The sequence below is a fragment of the Pseudochaenichthys georgianus genome, chromosome 6 (assembly GCF_902827115.2).
Source record: "Pseudochaenichthys georgianus chromosome 6, fPseGeo1.2, whole genome shotgun sequence".
NCBI classification, from domain to species: Eukaryota; Metazoa; Chordata; class Actinopteri; order Perciformes; family Channichthyidae; genus Pseudochaenichthys; species Pseudochaenichthys georgianus.
In genome coordinates this window covers 34111359-34129825 of record NC_047508.1, presented here as the reverse complement: position 1 = coordinate 34129825, position 18467 = coordinate 34111359, and the positions used below count along the sequence as shown (strand labels likewise).

The following is an 18467-nucleotide window of genomic DNA, read 5'->3' as shown; positions in this document are numbered from 1 at the left end:
TGCAGTTTAGCACATTGAAGTGAATGGGAGGCACTGCGACACAATGGCCTGCTTACTGCTTTAAATTGACTGAGACACGGGATAAAACGCAACTAATCACATATCACTGTATGTTCAACAAATATATTAAGAAATGTAAAAGCGTCACTAAAGTTGTAACATTTAAACTGGCAGGAAATATAAATCTTTGTACCCAATTTCATGGCACATTATCCAGTAGTTGTGGGAATATATTGTATATTACTCAAAATTACAATGTGAATCTCATGATGGAGAAAATGTCAAATGATCACCAAAGTATAAATAGATGTCTACACAGACCATAGATGTGTACGAACCTTCACGGCAATGCATCAAAGTTGTTGAGCTATTTCAGCCTGGACCAACCAACCAACTGTAAGACATTATCATTCTGTCACTACACTGGTAACATTTTCCAATATATAGTCTTTAGGGGAAAGGCCCGACTCTGCTCAAATAATTGTTGGAGGCAGCAGCACATTAATCCAACTGCTGTGCGATCAACCTGCCCCACAGGAAGAAATCTAATCAAACAATTGGTTTATACTCCCACAGTCACTTCTTTATTTCTCATAGTGACATCGGTCTTCAGAGGAGGGACCAGGGTTGGGTTAATGTACTTAAATGTGTCCCCGTCTGGGCTTTTATGTGTGCAGTGCTGCTCTTATTTCTCAAGGCTCTTGACATGATAGATGTATGTCCTTAACATGACTGATGGCCAGTTTAGGACTAGAGACCTTGGAGAGCTCTTTCCAGGGAGGATAAGCCCTGTGAGAGGTACTGGGGGGCCAAGAGGACCTCAGCTTCAGGAGGACGTCTGAGTGCTGCCTGTCTCCAGTAGGACCTTCTAGGGACTGAAATCCCGTCTTGGGCGGGGACCAGTCTGAGTGACCGGGCAGCCTGTCGGATACCTCGGGCCTTTCAAGGTCCCTCTCTGCTTGAGTGCTCAATTAGTGACTAAGAGCCTTGCTGACAGACTACTAGTAAGTCCGACTGCAATGCTGGGTCAACACTGTTTTTGTTGTTTTTAGCAGGTGGTTTGGTAGGGAACTAAATCCAGGCCTGAGGGCAGACAAGTCGGATCAAGGGGTGGCCTCTTCAACTCCCCGACAACAAACAGCAAGACAAGAGAAGACAGGTACTAGTCACACAAGGGAGGCTAAACATTTAACTGCAGGGTTTTTTCTTTGCAATTGGTTAAGCCTCTGTAGTCAAGCTGTTTTCACTTCACTTCTTAGTTCTTGATGTGTTGACTTTCAGTGAAAGAGGTCTTAAAAGATCAGTGTCCTGATCCAGAGGACACCTGCCGCAACAATATTTATTTAGCACTAAATCTTTAGGAAGATATTCTTTTTTTTTTTTTTAGGTGGGCAAACACTGAAACTTCAGGTTTCCGGCCTCTTTATCTGTTGTGGGTTTAACTGCTGACAAGCTCATTTGATTTCACAGTCATCTCTGTATTCTAGTAAGTATAAGCACCTTGGAAGAATAGCCTGGATCAGCACTTTATGCCGCATTTCCTCTCTCTACGCAGTGACCACAATGCCAGTTAAAGCTGCCTGCTCCTTTTCCTTCCAGTGTGTACTCATTATAGAGTGGCAAGTCAAAAAGCCCCACACAGTGGCAGGCATCCTGATCCCGGTGTGCCTTTCACATGGTAAACAGTTTCAGATGGCCCAGCATTGTGCGGCTATAATACAGCATCTGCTTTATGGCATGGAAAAAATGCATTGTCACCAGGCAGCAGTGAAAAAGCCATTGAAGGACAGCCTACACTTCGCCCCAATGCCGAGGCTGTGACCGTGACACTGACCACCACCCACCGGCCTGACAACCTGCATACTACTCTGACACCAAGGTTGTGAAGAGGCGACATAAAATAAGGTGCACAAGAGCCAAGTGAAGTAGGAACTTTATAACCTTTCCAACTTTTAGAACAGAAGCCTATGCTGCAAAAAACAAGTCAATATACTGCATAACTTCAGTGGAGCTAAAAAGTCTCCAATGAGGCTTTGTATCCGGTCTCAATGCAGCAGCGTTGTGGGTCAGAATGCTGCAGTGAGCACTGGAGCTTGGCCAGGTGGGAATGAGATACTATGCGGACGGAGACAGAAGATGCCCCTTATTCCTTAACTCTCCATTAAACATTTAGAGCTGCACTCGGCACAGCTGAGAGCTGCGACTGTGAGTCTGTGTGAACACATCTGAGTGTCACAAAAGTGTTCATTTATTCCACATATACTGAGTCTATCAGATATCATCTGGCAAAAAGCACTATTCTGTGTTGTGTTTTGGTTAGTATTTCTCCATAGTACCATACCAGAGGCTTCATGAGGATTATTCAGATGTTATATTGCGTTTAATTCACCACAGAATAAGGTAATCATATGGTAATCATAACGCTGAGCAAATTTCCCATTAAATGTTTCTGATCGGTTCAGAAATACATGAAAATTGGGTCGTTGTAGTTGGTGGGGAAAACATACACTCAGTTACAACAATGTACAATCCCAAGTGTTTCTTTCATTGGAACGAATCCAGTTGTAAATCTAATCCGTAGCAGGTTACGTCTGCATGAATTTACAGAGAAAGTTTAATTCTCTCTGTTAAACTTTTAAATAACATAACATGAAACAGGAACTTCAGTATTTGGATCAAGTAGCGTGTGAAAAGATTGTATGTCAGATTAAGTTACAGCTAGAGCGGTTATTTAAATGTCTCACATTTAAATCAACAGTTAAAAAGGCACAGTTTTTAGCATTTAGGGGGATCTATTAGCAGACATGTATCCAATTATCCATCATTATGTTTAATTTGTGTTCTTTACCATTCAACTAAGACTTGCTGTGTTTCATTAGTTTAGCATATGCCCATACTATCTACATGGGGAGCGTTCCATAGAGTCTGCTATGTTGCAACGCCAGAAGCTCAAAGTAGCAATGTAGAACGCCACACGCTAGGCAATATTTCACACTGTCCCTTTAAGTAAATATGAGCATTAAATCTGACTTGGATTTGGTAAAACAACGAAAATACATGTTTAACTTTTTACTTCAAACAAAGTGATTTACAAATGTAATTAGTTACTTGCTTGACAATGTGCATTATTATCCCTGTCAGTTTACATTTACAATGATCAACATTGTATTCAATTATCCATTAAAAGTCAAATCATCTCAGGAGAAAGCAGACAATACATAAAGCAACTAAAGAGATTTGATTGCATTATTGTATCCACAACAACCTTGAATGAACCCTCATGCCAAATGGTATTCATTTGTAATCCAGAAAAAGTACTCATCTCAATGCATTGATATCAAGTGTTGCACATGTCACATTTGATGTTACATTTCAAACTAAAACAACAAAGGTCAGTCTAACTTAAAGCCGATGCTGTGAAATGTCCATGATAAAATGGAAAGCTATTACTCAGAGTTCTTCTGCCCTATTACCATATCAAGCACATGCCTCAAATTCTGCTAATTTTAGCATTACAAAACACAGATATGTTGAGGTTGCTCCAGTTTGAATTCCCATAGGCCCAGCGGTGAATGAAGGAGGTTAGCCATGCAACTGTCCAATGTTATGTAAAAGAGCCACTTTTATACTATTTGACCATGTCTGATGTGAAAGAAGAAGTTCTATGTCAATCAAACTGAAGAGCTATGACGAACTGCCCCGGGGTGTTTTCTCTGTGGCCACCTACTCTATTATGCTTTAATTCCACACAATAGGAGTCAAAGGGATAAAAAGGGATGGTTTCACGAGACAATATGGGTAGAAATGGACCTCCATCATTGTGGTGTATTAGATCAGTAGTAGGTTTTATTCAAACCTCCTGCATTCCTTTAAACCAGCCATTTGGAAGGAATTTATTCAATAGGGCTGTCAAGGATGTGGCCCTGCCGGGCCCGCTACTGCTCTACTTCTACTCGAAATTCATACCCAAAGTCCCATTTCTGTTGCATCAAAGCTGAGCAAGTGATACAAATGTGGGTACTTTTGTTTGGAGTAGAAAATAGCACTCACTGGCTGAATTTTGATGCTAGACTGGATAAAACATCCCGCAATCCCCTGAGAAGGCAAGAATAGGCGACAAGCAGCCTTTTTTCATTTTTTTTTTCAAGTAAAGTCATTGATATAGCGATAATAGGAAACCAGAAACCTTATTCACATGGGTACAGGTCAGTGATACCTTGGAAACATGGGAAAGGACACATGGGGAGAGGACATATCCTCAGGCCTCCAGCAGGTGCATTGTTTCCTTGATCAAAAGAAAAGAGCCATATTTCAGACTAGGCTGCATCCTGCCGAGGGGGAGAGCACATCCTGGTCCCTGGCTCTTCCCCTTCTCCCTCACCCCATCGTGACCCCCTTACACTTCTCACCTCTTCCTCCCTTTATCCCTACTTTCTTTAGGCAAACACCTGATCAATAGTGGGCTCCTGTTGTGGGTCAATCTCCTCACAAACGGACTCTTTTCAAGGACTGTTAAAAAGCAATGACCACAGTAAACATGTACTTTCACTCAACGGACACTAAAACAAAGGAGCGAGTGAAAAGCAAACCCTAAAATGCAGAGTTTAAATCCAACCCACATCCTATAGTTGGGACAAAAGGGAAGATATTTTGCAGGGCTTTATATAGCCTCAAAAGATTTAAAGAGGTGGATGAGAGGGGGGGTTGAATGCTCTTTCAAAGCATGTTTTCTGTTCTCTAATCTGTCTCTCGTTTCCACCCAAACAGACACACTTCTAAATTTGACTTCAAAGCATTGGGGATTGTGAGCTACACGGATAACACTCCGCATGAAATCAGTTTTTATATCATTATCTCCCCCAAACATGCCGATGTGACTGGAGCTCTACGGCTATTTCCTGCTGTGGAGTTGCCCATTAACACAGACTGCACTTTCTCAAAGTGTGATTTAAACTTCATTTTCCTGATGTTTCACTGATTCTAGACGTTAGACAACGTGACTGACATACTACTGAGCATGTGGAGTTGACAGCCATCCTTGCAGTTGTGTTGGTAGGTTTTGCAGGGATTTCATCACCAACCCCACACCCCCTCTAGTCAGCTGTAGCTTCAGATTATGGGAGTCTAGTTATCACTCTCTCCCAGGGTTGGGTTTTGGGTGCAGGGCCAGGGTAATCCTGGGGAGTTTGACTTGGGACGCGTAAGGCATAATTAGATTTCTTTCCACTTGGATGACCGTGGAGAATCCAATGAGTCCGACCTCTGTGTGGTTCCCCAATTCTAGTCTGATTAGGCACAATATCAGTGAACAACGCCTACATTTAAAAGCAATGTTGAAAACAGGGAAATCTTTAAATTCATAAAATATGCATGGCTTTAATTAATGCTACCAGTTTCCCTTAGGCTTCTGAACATGACGGTAGACACATGCAAGATCCCAGAATTATAATAACATGAAACCAGATTTTTTTTTTTTGGGGGGGGAAATGTGGGTAACAACATCTTTTTTATCTCAAATTCCCTAATGAGTGAGTAACACTGAGTTGCATGATTAAATGTCACTTAAGAGAAAGGAAAAAAAGGACAAACATTCAACACTTATTTTGTTGACCTTTTTATGCATTGGTTGAAGCCATTGACGTAATGCTAGTCTTTGCAAATCTAATTGCTAAATAGAAGGTATACAGATGTATCAAATGCAGTCTGAATGGAAAATGGTGATGGTTTTACAAGAGGCTGCGATGCATATGTGAAATATATACTCTGAAAGTGATATGAGATTTAGAAAGGAAAGGGAATACACAAAGGAACCGGGTCAGAGACAGACAGAGCATCAGAGCATAATCTGCTCTCAGGGCAGCGACTGCTCTTTTATTTAAATCACATGGCTGAGATTATGAGCCAGGTTTTAATAATTCCATAAGTGCCCTATGCATATCATGATCTGAAAGGCTGGCTCTGCAAATAAAACTACAATTTGAATCATTTAAGAAAAGGTAACTCACATTTGTATGGAGATGGCGGTTTTGACAATCATGTAAAAAGCCTCAGCTGTGCACTTAAATTAAAGCTGACAAAATGCATAACCCAGAAGAGTGAGTACAGCAGCTCACTGCAGCCCCTCAGTACATTAACAATTTCATCTATTATTCCACACCAATCACATTTCATGAAAGCACATCTAAAGAGTGCCCCTTCGCCTCTGAGCTGAGCCTTCTACATACCACCAAATGTCAGCGACAATCAAGATACTCATTTCAGAACCGAGAGCTATATGAATTCCACCTCAGTGACACATCACAAATGACCAGTGAGTGAAAGTGTCCTATTTTCCTCTCACAGGGTCTGTGGAGGCGTACACTCTGTCACGCAGTAACCCCTTTGAGTAACATGTCCACCATAGCTCATACAGAGACGTGGTCATTGTGACTTGAGCCCCGAGAGGCCCAAAACCAGCCAACCTCGAAGACTGGAGCATTAGGTCTGACTCAGAATAGTCTTTTCAACCTTTGCCAGGACAATACCAACTAAAAGCATCATAAAGAACGGCATTCATTGCCAAGATCCAACTGTACAATGGTGTAATTGTGTGAAGACAGGAAATGAAGCTCATGGAAAAGACCATTTCTGCTTTGAAACGTAAAGATTGTTAGTGTCATTTCTGCTTTGAGAGACTTCAGGCTCATACCATGTAGCTTTGGCTATAAACCATGGCACACTGACAAAGACTCATTGATATTTCCACATAGAGACAAACACAGAGCTGAAAAAGCCCAGTGTTGGCCCAGACAGGCTTAAGCCACACTCGACGTTTGATTGGGTTATCAGGCCAGCCAGCCTCAGACAAGATCCTGATAAATGAAGTTGCCATTTGTCCGTCCTCCCATCCTCACACCGGGCTCAGATAGCCCACAGCAAGGAATTATCTCAGTGACAATTACATTCTTCCAGCTCCTAAAGACGCCCGGCACTGAGAGACCAGCAAAGGACTGACCACAAGGAGATTATACTGATTGCTATTCCATTGCCAACGATTGATCCTAAATTGCTCTGGCACAGGGCCTGAGCAGTCATTTCCATGGTGTATGTCCTTGAGTTTTGTTAATAAATCAAATTTGAAACCAATTTTTTTTTTTTGTCTGTGATGTTATATGAATCTTGAAAAATGCTAAAGTATACACTAATGTCAGTTTCAATGTTAAATCTGTTTTATCAATCATAGATTTACCATTAATAATCTCTTAAACCCAGATGTCTAGGGCTTTATGTGAAGATTAATTCCACTGTTGATTATTATGTAGAGGAATATCAGGAATGAATACAAACAGATATCCAAGATCCAGTCCGAGATTATTGATGATCTTTTGGAAAACCAACAGTCAAAATACATTCATATAAAACAGAGAAAAGCAGCAAATCCTCGCATTTGAGAAGCTGCACCTTTAAATGTTTGCCATTGTCCCTTGTAGAATGACTGTGGCCATGACTGACTGTCTGTCAATCGCCTGAACAGAACAATTGACAGTTTTCACAATTGAACACGGAGACAAAATAAACAATGCCCTGAAAAGGACCATTTGCAGTATCAGCCTGGCAGATGACTACCGTCTAATGATGCCCATTTTTTTACCAATGGTTGGCTTTCCACGTGATCTCTGGTCGGCTCCGATTGGTGTACAGGAAGGAAAAAGGATCTGGTTTGACCACGGCACCAAATTCTATGACACTAATGGTTTTTTCTGACCTCAATCTTCCCTAATCATTTTGAAGCCTGGACAAAGATTATCTGGGTATAGATTATGTTTTTAAATAACACCAGGACAAAAACAAAAATGCAACAACAAAACATCCCAAGCTAGCAATGTATCTCTATCTCTATCTCAAAAGGATATGCACATTTAACTTCTGATGAATGGAGGAATCTCAGATCTACACTTGGATTTGTTTACCATCCCATTCCTTTGTCTTCCCCGGGAGAATTTTTTTCCCAGGATTCCTGTGGCTGTGTTTGGGGGGTTTAAGAGATGAAAAAGAGGGAAAGAAAAGCCCATTGGTCTCAGCGCCACAGCAACAGCATCCAGAGCCAAGCTGTCATCCCACTTGGATTAAGGGCCCTTCAGTGGTGGCTGCTGAGCTGCTAACATGGTGTCTTACCCTCGGCCGGGGTGTGGGAGGGGGTAGAGGTTTCAACAGAGGGTAAGCATTAGAAGGTCTGGCCTAAATAAGACCTCGAGGTCAGCGAGACTCCTGAACCATGGAAAAGCCACTTTGTGTTTCCATGTCAAACTTTATTCATGGGCTGACACCTAAGTGTCCATGTCTTTCCTGTTGATTCAATCACTGTTGCATCATGTGCTTGGGAGACAAAGATAATTCTACAACCTTAACTACGCCCATTTCTGAAGATTCCTGCTTCGACAAGTTTATAGGATGTAACGTTCAACGTTGGCTAGTGGGAGATTTGAGGGTTATGGTGGATTTCCTGGCAGGGCCCACTATTCAAATCTCCAAATAGAATAGGAGCAGTGGCGATGTATTTGCTGAACACAAGTGGGCTGAATTGGTGTGCCAACAAAGAGTGGGATGTGCGGCCGAGTTACTCTTAAGCTCTATGCAAATAGGAGGAGGATGGAGCCTCTAGAACAGACTAGAAAGCATTCAAGTGCACACTCATCTTGAATTCTGTTATTTTGGCGAGCCTACTCCCTGCCGGTGGAGCAATGCCCACCTCCTGTTGTGTTCAGGACGGGAAAGGGAAGCAGTGGTCCTTGTTATGTGATGCTACCGGGCCACCAACTACCTCTCTATCATCTGCTGCCCATCTAAAGTTGGCCAGAGCTTAAAACAGGCCCAATGCTGCCGGTAGCAATGACTGCCTCTCCAGTCCTCTTCAGCAGGAACAACTGTGTTGAAACCGAGGCTCCAACACCCAAGTTTCTTTTGTGGATCTTCTCAGGCATAACCCTCCATCACCCGCCTATACTGCAAGAAAAGAGGCGAGGACAGCCGCCCCGCCAGTACAGACAGAGAAAACAGTCCCCCTTTGTTCCCCCTGCCCCTTCTCAGCGTCGACCGAGGTACATGATCCACCCCTCCTCCCTCCTGCAACCCTCATAGCCTTAAAAACACTCCCAATTTTCCTTTCCCTCCCTCCCTCCAATTCTTCTACTGGGTGGCAAGATAGCAGATCATCTTATGGGCATTTAGATAATTTACCCCGAGTGCACATTTCAAGTCTGATTTTCATCTGTTCATAGCAAGTAAACTCAAGGTTGACTCGGAGTGCGTACGTGGTACGTGCAGCTAGTTAACCTGTCAGGCGCTCTACTGGGGGAGGAGAGGGAACATAAAACCCACAACATTACGTCCCATTACCCCAACTTCAGAAGGAGGCTTTATTGCGGTCACTCCCTGGCAGTTGGTTTTGGACAGAAAAGAGCATCTCTAAACGCTTTGTTCTCACTAAGGGGTGTAATAACCTGACAAGGCGATAATAGCGTTCCCTGGGCTACCTTGAGTGATCAGGCTCGATGACTGTCATGGTGAAAAGCTCTGGTGTAACGACTCCGTCACAGAGGGCCGTACAGGGACATCCGCACTGACCGCTACTCTGTGCAAATTACCTGCTCCAAACAATTCATCCTTATGTAATAGTAAGGACAACGCTTTAGGTAAGAACTGCAAATTAAAACAGCTTTCATTACTGATGATTCTGCTGATAAAGATTTTCCAAATTTGACATGTTCAGACTGCTTGTTATGTTGAACTAAAACTCTCAAATTACTAGATGTTTAATTAAAACAAAACAGGAAAAACATCCGCACATTGGGGAATTACAGCTTAATAATGTTTTCTTAATAAATTACAGATTTTCATCTGCAATCTACTCACTAATCATTTGAGCAAAAACTCAGTATAAAGTACCTCCACATCTTTTGATCCAATTACTCAGAAAACCAGTCTGAGTTGGGCTATGAGCAACACATAAATCTCCATAAATATCAATTTTCCTTTGTCATCTATCACCATCCACTCCTGGAATTATAATAAAGGTCTAGTACATAAACATCAACAGTTGCAGCTGTGTGGAGAGGATTCGCAGTAACACGTCAATCCCCATTAGAGACTGCTGCCCTAACTGAGTGTGAAACTCTAATTGCACCGACCGGCTTGCAACCATACAGGCCACACACACAGACGGAGAGGGAAAGTGTTTGTGTGATGAACATGCATGTCCTTCTTTGCATGTACTCATTTACCCCTGCATAGATTTGTCCAAATTACAGCCAAGGCAAGTATTCAAGCAGCCGTGAACCGGGGGTTTGGGGGAGTCAGCGTTCCCTCTGTGGTCCCCTAATGAGGCGCTCATCAGTCCCAAAATGAGACGAACATGCTTCTGACAAGGAGGTCCAGGCGATGTCAGTGTTCTGGGCTTCTGTGTGTGACTGGCCCACTGGGAAGAAACACCCACACCTCAGTGACACTAATGGACAGGCATAGGCCTCTGTTGGTCCCTGGAGATGTAGCCCCATCACAGCTGAGCAGCACAGCCTTCTATTCACAGCGGCTGGTGGATCGACTGCGCTCGGGGCAGGACACGTGTCTCCAGGACACAGTCAATCATCCAGTCAATAAGTGAGTGAACCACTGTATGATGATCCATAACCTAACTGTGCTACTCTCAATGGAAAATAAATGATCACAGCACATTTTAAACAACATTTTATCAATAATTGTTGTTTTTTTTCCACTTGGGCAGACGTTTTATAGTTTTGGTCCTAGCTGTTACAGGGTAGTGATCACATTTAACTGATGGGATCTGAGGGCAGGGCACCAGCGCTTAAAGAAGCCAAACAGGGCAGGAAACACAAGAAGTCAGATGACCATACAGGTTGTAAACAAACCACAAGGTTGGACATATTCATTAAAAGGTAGGGTAGGTAATTCACTTCAGAAACACTTTTTGTTATATTACATTAAATGCTTTGACTATAAATATATACAAATGTTTTATCTGTGGAAGCCGTGGCGCTGTAAAAAGCTAAACCAAAGCTAGACCAAAAGCTAGACCCGGCCCGCGGCAGATAACTGGATGGCCTATACCTACCTGTCAGCCTTCCATCTGTGCACAAACTTCTCTCGTGCCCCCATTGGTCATGTTCTTCGGTTGTGTACTTTCAAATTCTAGCGCACTTGAGCTGGTTTCTCCATTCTTACCCACCCTACCTTTAAGCAGAGAAAACAAAGGCTAATTGTAATATTGTTTCTATAACAGTACGTTGTAAACTTCCAGTAAATTGAACAGACGAACACACTACTGTACTTATTGGAGTCACATACACAGTTTTCCGGGGGATAAAAGGAATTCTACTTACATACAGGTGTTCATAATCTTAACTCCATACAATGTGGTTTAAATAATCTGTTGTCTTGTTTACAAACTGTCCGGTTGTCTGATCCAGTACTGAAACTCTGTTTCTCCATTTTGTCAAACAATCAATAAATCATTTTTGTCTATGAAATATTGAAAACTGCCTGTTACAATGTCCAAGATCTCAAGATAATGTCTCATTTAAACTTCAAGTTACAATTATTGAGGGCATCAAGTTGTCATATTTCAGAAGCTCCAACGGAAAAAAAGGACCAGAATAATCAGAGAAATATTTTAAAATGACTGAATAAAACGGAATAGTTGCATATTCATTTAATGTCAATCAACTATACTTATTTCCTGCCTGTAATCTCTGCAATGTTGTCATTTCCCCAGATCTCAGCAATAAGGTTACAAGTACAAACAAATCAACAACAAAAAACAGTGGAAAACACAGTGAAAAATACAAAAGTAGGACCAAGTTGTCATTATCCAGAAGTATCCTTTAGAATACAGAGGACTTTGAGGTCCTTGTTTCCAAAAGTCTACAATACTACTGTCTGCTACTCTGACTTCAGCTAAAATTCACATCTTTGAAACATCATTTCTAAGACATGAATGAAGTCTGTCCTTGGAGAAATCAATCACAACGAGAAAGGCACTGAGGTTCAGCTCAGTTCCTTTTCAGAAATTATGTCATCATGATCAACACAAGTGACACAGAACAAGTCTTTCTTTCTATGAGACACTTTGTCCCATCATGCGGTTGGCCGAGTTCATAATGCCACAGACGGCCGCTTACAGAAGGAGCGTTGATCACTTCTCACAGAATAGTCTGCGTGTTTCATGCTGCCCACAGACTGAAATAAGTGGCATTTTCCCTCCAACACCCAAGCTTTTCCCATAGCCCCCGCAGCAGGGCTACCCGCCACTGGTTTCAGGTCAGCAATGTGACTGACTGGTGCTCTCACAATAACTCCAGCAACGTGTGTCATGATAATCCCTTAGTTATGCAAATCTCCCCGTCTAGTGGCGTTTGTGCTGAGGGTGAAAGTAAAGATGGCAGCACAATGTAGGTCAATATCTTGTTCTACATTTCTCCACATTGGTCAAATGAGCCTGAAATGTCCTCTCAGAATAGTTCCAGTAGCCGCTGAGAATTGGCTCTCTCGACTCAAGCATTGACTGTATAAAATCAGCTCCAGCAACATCCTGACTTACCCTGGTGAAGATATGTGAACACACAGTCCTCGATATGCGTACGTAAAGTGGCATCACAGATTTGCCGCCTGTTTGTAAATGAATGCAAACGAGACATAAGGCAGGGATAGGGGGATATTGTTATCTTCTTAGACAGATTAACAATAGTCTGCACGCAGTGAATAAACATCACTAGAAAGTGTGTCAACCCTTTCAGAGAGAGAGTTAGAACAAGACAATAAAGCAGGGGTCATTAGCATTGTATTAATACGGCTATCAGAGCAGGCAGCGAAAGTGTGTAGCTGGGACATGTGTGTCTGGTTGTGTGTATGAGTGAGAGTGTCTGGAGCAAGAGGGGTGGGGGGTGTTGTTGCGTGATGGTGAATCCCCCCTTGAGTAAAGCTTTGACCAAGGGGAGACAGAAAAGGGAGGGGGGGAGTAAGCAGAGGATTTGGGTGGGAACGTGTGGGTTTTTGTTCAGAAAAGCAATTGTTTGGCTAGTATAATAAATGGCATGGGATGTAATGGGTGAATCTCGGGGGGCTATCTAATCAGATTGAGTCTGATGAGGGGAAATTAGACTAAACAAACTGACTGGTCAGTCAAAACAAGACTGGGAATGAATATGAAGGGAATGAAACATGAGGGGAACAAATCAGCTTAGGACATGAGGGATTTCTGTAAGAGGACAGCTTTTTTATCATAACAGGGCAAAACAACAACTGACTAATACAACAGATCTATCCATCGTGTTATCCATCAATCTATATTTACTCACCACGTGTAATGTGAGCACCATGAGTCAAAGGTGCAGACAATACAGGTGACAATGATTTCTCCCACCGTCTTTCAAGCAGCACACAATTGATTGACAGTTGCACTCCGTAATATGCACACATGCACCTGCTCTCTCTCTCTCTCTCTCTCTCTCTCTCTCTCTCTCTCTCTCTGATGCACACACGCAGGAGGCTAACGCGTTAATGTGTCTTTAAAATGATGTCCCACAGATGTAGCTTGTCAACAACCCTCGGGTCTTTAACCTTATGCATTGAAGAGCACAGTGCTTTCATTGACAGCCTTGCAGCATCCAACTCGCTGCTTTTCTCCCACAAACTCCTGACAGAGCTGAGAGCTACGACACGTGTTTATTATGAATGGTATCAATTAGCTCACCTTATCTGCTTCCTCGGCGGTGGGAAACACGGAGCCTGCTCTCTATCTTCAGTCCCCTGCGATACCGTGATACCTGCTGTTTATTTACGTGGAGTCCCGTTCACTGCCGAGCCTCTCTGGTCCTCTCTTCCTCTCCCCACCAGCTCTCCAATACAACAGGCGGGGGCGCGCAGCAGCACTCCGGGGCGTGCGCACGCCCATTGCGCGCACTGCAGCGCCGCTACCGATGGATGGTGGCCTCAAGGCACTGAACGATTCTAGCAAAAATGTTAACCAAATAGACACATTAAATGTACTTTACCCCCTACCGGCTCTAATACACAGATGGACAACAGCTGGATGAGGTTTAGGGGGGGGGGGGGGAAATCAAAAAGTTGTCTCTTAATTCTTAGCAATTCCATTTAGTGTTATTTACCAGCAGGGAGCTGTTTTTATTTTTTTATGTATTTAGCTGCAGTGTAATCGTTAAATTAAATCACGAAAATGCTACTGCACAAGCAGGAATAATGTTTAGTAGCCTACTAAGCAAATTCCCAGCCTTACATGATTAATAATCCTGTACATTTCCATTAATCAGGCCTGCAAAATGAGAGAGATCAAATTAAAACAAAATGTAAAAAAATAAAACGTCAAATCCACAGTAAACCATTTGTCGAATATGAATGCTTTCACCTTTTGTGACTGAACTTCATTCCAGCTGTTCTGGACCTTATATACTTGGAGCCATTTGCCTGTCCTGATACACTCCAGAGGTTTGCCCTGAGAGCAGGATTGCACTAATAACCATACAGTAGCCTGGATCAACCAAGACTACTGGATGAGCTCACGTGACTTAAAAGCGACATTTCCTCTTAGTTCAATCTGCTGTAAATCAGCCAACCAGCCATGCTCTCTTTTCTCAGTGCATGTTACACACATGCATTATCCCAGGCTTAGCCATCTGCAGCTAAAGAATCAAACATTGAGAGCAAGTGACGCAGTTATTTCTGTGATAAGCCTGGTTTGGCAAGTAGACAAGTATTTGGTTTGAGTTGCCATACAGAGGTTGGTTGACAGAGATTAGCAGAAATTAGGTTGTAGCACGGATTTGAGGCAAGATGAAAGTGGGTTTTTAGATAATAATCATTTGGAAATCAGCCAAAATTCATCATGAGAAGCATGAAGAAATTAATCTATTTAAAGAGTAAAATCCCCAACACTACACCGACAATTATTCATCTCTCTTCACATCATATTTATCAAGAATTCTGTAAGACTTCGCTTGACATTACATTCTAATAGGTGACTGAAATCTGAAAAAGAAAAAGGGTTAACGCACGTTCAAGGTCATTTGCTGGGTTTAATTCCCCAGCGCCAATGGAACCAGTTTCCCTCATCATCATGAAGGGGACGAGGGGATTCTTACCCACATCAGTGCCACACTGGGAAGTATTGTAATTTTCCTTGCCTCGCCTCTCATTTCAGACCGCCTCCAGATATGTCTGCATACCTCTTGAATCTCATTAAAATATTCTCTTAATTTCCCTCATGCATATTATCCATAAAATACTCTGAGGGATTTTCACAAGTTCAAGGATACAGCACCATGGGGACAAAGCAAAGTTGCATAGTGAATCTTGTAAGGTCTTTGTGTTGAAATGCACAAACCCACCAGAGAAGACTTCCTCTCCGCCTCACTGGTAACTCCAATTATCGTGGCCATTACTGAAGTGGATCATTAAAGTCCTCTATTTACTGAAATGTAAAAAAAACTCACACATAGCACGGCTGTTTTGTAGGACACAGTCATCGCTCGGCCTGTTTTCTTCAATGGTTCATTGTTATTTGGTCTGATTCTTTTTTACAGCAAACTTAATAACAGATGCAGAACCAACAAGCCAACCATTAAATGACTTCCCTCCCAACAGAGGTGATGATTATTTAACACAGATTCAACACAGATCAGCAGGCTCATAGTCAGAACTTAAATCAAAACACAGCAGTCGCAAACAACATCACCTACTTTCACACCTTGACATTTTTAAAGGAGCCGGACATTCGGAATAACATGCAATGATTATGAACAATATCAACGTGGTGTATGTGTTATGTTGAAGTTTATTCAGATGGTAAGTCACAATATATTTCTCTTCCATCTGACTGGGTTTGTTTTTCTACTTGTTCTTTGTCCCTTTCTCCATGAGAGGCAATCATATTTTGCAATTAAACTCCTCACATCTTATCACAGTATCTGCCGCTCGCTCTAAAACTAATTGCGTGCTAATAAGTTGGGTGTATTTGCAGCAGCTACATGTGATGTGTAATTGAGAAGCAGCCAGCTCCAGGATAAGAGGCTACATGACAACAAAGATGGGAGAACACAGAACCTGTCAAGACATCTCAGAGATATGTTCCCAACATGGACTGGAGATATGTCGTAATACTCAGAGTCTGGAGGTTTGGCCAAAGGTGCAAAATAAATCAAATTATTGAAGTGATTACTGCTGGGGGACAAGTTCATGAGTCAGATCTGGTTACATCAGGGGAGATGCATTTCCTCTCAGCCTGCTCTGTAATTACATTATGACTTCTCTATATTGAGTGGGAGCAGCCTTTACTGGCTGCTTAACCGTGTTAACACACAGGGGGCAAAAAACATGGCACAAATCCACTAAATACAACAAGGTAAGCTAATTTGGAGCACCTGTGTTTCTGTAGATTATATGTTGTTGGTTGCTGTACAATCCTTATTTATGTTAAACGCAGGCATATATTTTATAGTTTGATTTGTGCAGTTCTTCGGATTAGTATGTGGATTATAACTGCTTTTCATGTGTTTTCAAAACATATTCAAAAGTAATAGTATGAATCACTGTCAAATTGGTTAAGGATAATTATTTTTATGTTTTCATATGTTGGCCAATGACTGTGTTTATATAACACCATTCACTCAGAGCAGTTCTTCATTTGACCCTGACAATGTGTCTTAAATAAAGGCAACATTTAAAGGCAAACATTGAGAGGTCGATAATTCAGTTTCAGTGTCTGAGTGAGAAAAGCAAATATGGTCATTTACATTGCTATTTAGTGTTAGGTCAAGTTACAGTATGAACTCAAAACTAAAGAGTATGTGAGAAAACATGACATGTTATTCTCTTAACCCTCAAAAACAAAAATCCATGGTCTTTCAAAAATATAAGATATACTGAAACTTGTTGATGATTTCCCGGTATTAAATGGCCTCACTCTGAGTGGAAGGTCAACGAAGTGATCAAAAAGTAAGAAATTAGGAAAGCAAAGACTTTTGTATAAAGTAAAGTCCTCGTCAATATTTGTAATAATCTTCTATTTACTCTTAAATAACTGGAACAGTCTGGCTGTCATGCGGTGTGGTAGAATTAAAGAAACTCTATTGTCAGTGATTTCTACATTAATGCGCCACATGCTTGAAAGCTGTCTTTAGTGGGATTCACCACCATCCCCTAATGGAGGCACAAGTTGAGCCACTAAGAGGTGTGACCCACATCTCCAGTAAATCCCTGGAGCCAGGAATGCTGCATTCAAGAGCATTCAGTATTATAGTGCCACTAACTGGAATAAACACAGGAATAAAACGACTTTAAACAGATAAACAGACTGCACCGACTATATTGATGCTGAATGGATCATCCATATGAAATAAAGTAAACTCAATTGTTCTTCAGGTTCAGGCAAATCCAGTGAGATGCCATACTAGTGACAGATTGATTGAGAGAAGAGGTATTTCTCCTAATATCTCTCTGGTGAAAGATGTCATGATGAGCAACAGAAGCATCTCTTGATGACTGTTTGTTGATTATCCCACTTTTAGTAATTTGCTGTTGGAAAAATCAGCACCAAATCAGGGAGATAACAGCCCCCTCTTTTTCTAAGGGTTTCTGCTTAGGCTCATATACTATCGGTTCAAACGGACCCTTGAGGAATCTCTCTGAGAAGAGGCTCTTCATCCAGCAATAAAAGTGCTTTCTCTGTTATTTGGTCCTTGTCTTTAAACCCAATGAGCCAAATGCTGATATTATAGGAGTGTAAAAAAACGTTCACTGCAGGCGCAACACAGTACGACTTCATTTTCGAAAGTAGCTAGTATTGTAATCTACAAAGCGACATATTTGTAATCATATTCCATCTGTTGGTACATAACATATTTAGGATACTCTATTTGTATTCTATATAAAGACAAAGTCCACCTTGTGCATGTATAGCTCTAGCGATTTGCTTGGTAACACTTTTAAAATTCCAGGAAAATCAATATATGTGAATGACCTCCATTCTGTATCAATTCCCCCCTCAGGTAATGCTGTTCGTTGTCTCCTCTAAGTTCTGTGGCCAATCATGCATTTGCCACACATAAGACAATTGTATCTTAATTCACTAAATTGTTTAGTGATTTTTATCAGGAAATCAAGAGATGCCGCTTAATTATAGTACTTAAAATATCTAGCATACACCAGTTTACACATGTTGCTCTTGTCATTTTCTCTGTAATACCTTCTAAATTCCGGGTAAACCAGTGTACATGAATGACCTCCATTATTTCCCCCTCAGACCTCGGTGATGCTGTTTGTTGTGTCCTCTGCCTTCTGTGGCCATCGCTGTGTGTTCATGCGTGTAAGCAGTTGGTGGAGAGCTGTGTCAGTGCAGGGTTTTTATGCTGGAGGGAAGCGCGATCCATCACAGCCAGGGTTGTTTCCCAGGTGCCTGAGCA

The 18467-nt window shown here is 41.9% G+C and overlaps 1 protein-coding gene across 14 annotated transcripts in view; it reads right to left on the bottom strand.

Annotated features, from left to right (window-relative positions):
• The window catches only part of LOC117447720 (neuronal cell adhesion molecule-like), an 80968-nt gene extending 67038 nt beyond the window's left edge, over positions 1-13930 (bottom strand). For 7 of the 14 annotated variants that reach the window (XM_034084566.2, XM_071203560.1, XM_071203558.1 and 4 more), the window contains exon 1: positions 13745-13930. The gene's annotated coding sequence lies outside the window, so the exon portion shown is untranslated. Of the gene's footprint in view, positions 1-13349; positions 13371-13744 lie in introns of those variants that run through there. The other 7 variants (XM_034084569.2, XM_034084574.2, XM_034084582.2 and 4 more) reach the window with 2 other exon arrangements.
• Positions 13931-18467: the final 4537 nt, after the last annotated feature.